Genomic DNA, 2333 nt, shown 5'->3' with positions numbered 1-2333 from the left:
CTGAAGTTTGCATACCTGATAGTGGTACAACGCACACTATCTTCCAAAATAAAAGATATTTCTTGGAACTAAAACCAACAAAAACAATGATGAATACAATATCAGGTCTTGTAGACTTGATTAAAGGATGTGGTAAAGCACAATTTTTGTTACCTAATGGTACAAAATTTTTGATCAATGATGCTCTGTATTCACCACAATCGAAAAGAAATTTGTTGAGTTTTAATGATATATATTCTCATGGGTATGATACTCAAACAATGAATGAAGGGAATGAGAAATATATGTGTCTTACCACATATAAATCAGGAAAGAAATATGTGATTGAAAAACTATCAATGCTCCCTACTGGATTGCATTATACATATATAAGTCCCATTGAATCAAACATGGTAGTTGATAATTCTTCAATATTAACCAATTGGCATGATCGATTAGGACATCCTGGTTCAACAATGATGCGAAGAATTATAGAAAATACACATGGTCATCCGCTGAAAGACCAGAAGATCTTTCAGAATAATAAGTTTCCATGTCAAGCATGTTCTCTTGGAAAACTTATTATAAGACCATCACCAGCCAAAATCCAAACTGAATCACCAATGTTTCTTGAACGTATTCAGGGTGATATTTGTGGACCAATTCATCCACCATATGAACCATTCAGATACTTTATGGTATTGATTGATGTCTCCAGCAGATGGTCACATGTATGTTTATTGTCAACTCGAAATGTTGCATTTGCAAGATTACTTGCTCAAATAATAAAATTGAAGAATCAATTTCCCGATTATACAATCAAGAAAATTAGACTTGATAATGCTGGTGAATTTACTTCCCAGACTTTCAATGATTATTGTATGTCTATGAGAATCATTGTTGAGCATCCTGTTGCTCATGTACATACATACACAGAATGGATTGGCTGAATCATTGATTAAACGTCTGCAAATGATTGCTAGACCAATTATTATGAAAACAAAGCTTCCTATTTCTATATGGGGACATGCAATTTTACATGCCGCTGCATTAATTCGCATCAGACCAAGTGCATATCATAAATACTCCCCATTGCAGCTTGCATTTGGTAAAGAACCAGACATTTCTCATCTGAGAATTTTTGGATGTATGGTGTATGTGCCTATTGCACCACCGCAACGAAAGAAAATGGGAACTCAAAGAAAGATTGAAATTTATATCGGTTATGATAGTCCATCAATCATTCGATATCTTGAACCTCAGACAGGCGACTTGTTCACAGCACGTTTTGCTGATTGTCATTTTAATGAGGAAATCTTCCCAATGTTAAGGGAAGACAAAAAACATACCGAAAAGGAAATTACATGATATGTATCATCATTGTTACATTTGGATCCAAGAACACAACAATGTGAAAAAGATGTACAGCATGGTATGTATCATCATTGTTACATTTGAATCCAAGAACACAACAATGTGAAAAAAAAATGTACAGCAAATTGTGCACTTGCAAAGAATAGCAAATCAAATACCAGATGCATTTACAGATGCAAANAAGACAAAAAACATACCGAAAAGGAAATTACATGATATGTATCATCATTGTTACATTTGGATCCAAGAACACAACAATGTGAAAAAGATGTACAGCATGGTATGTATCATCATTGTTACATTTGAATCCAAGAACACAACAATGTGAAAAAAAAACGTACAGCAAATTGTGCACTTGCAAAGAATAGCAAATCAAATACCAGATGCATTTACAGATGCTACAAGGGTAACTAAATCATATATACATGCTGTAAATGCTCCTGCTCGAATTGAAATTCCAAAGAAATAAATTGAACAAAGTCATGATGTCGTAAAACGCATGAAGCGTGGAAGGCCAGTCGGTTCCAAGGATAAAAATCCTCGAAAAAGAAAATTCATAGAGAAACACAATGATCATAAAATAGATAATGATGTTCTCGAAGAAACACATGATGATCACAAAATAGAGAATGCTGTTCCTGAAGAAACACATGATGATGAAAATGTTCTGTCAGAACCACAAACTGACGAGAATCATGAAATCTCTATCAATTATATTAATACTGGAAAAATATGGAACCGAAAAGATATAGAAGAAATTGATGATATATTTTCTTATAATGTGGCAATCGACATCATAAATGATAATGAAGATCATGAACCAAAATCTTTTGGTGAATGTAAAAATCGGCATGATTGGATAAAATGGAAAGATGCCATCCAGGTTGAATTGGATTCGCTAAATAAACGTAATGTTTTTGGACCTATAGTCCTTACACCTGAAGGTGTAAAACCTGTTGGATACAAATGGGTTTTTATTC

The sequence above is a fragment of the Primulina huaijiensis genome, chromosome 16 (assembly GCF_012295235.1).
Source record: "Primulina huaijiensis isolate GDHJ02 chromosome 16, ASM1229523v2, whole genome shotgun sequence".
Classification (NCBI taxonomy): domain Eukaryota; kingdom Viridiplantae; phylum Streptophyta; class Magnoliopsida; order Lamiales; family Gesneriaceae; genus Primulina; species Primulina huaijiensis.
The sequence above is the reverse complement of the archived record's forward strand: the minus strand, read 5'-3'. Positions refer to the sequence as shown.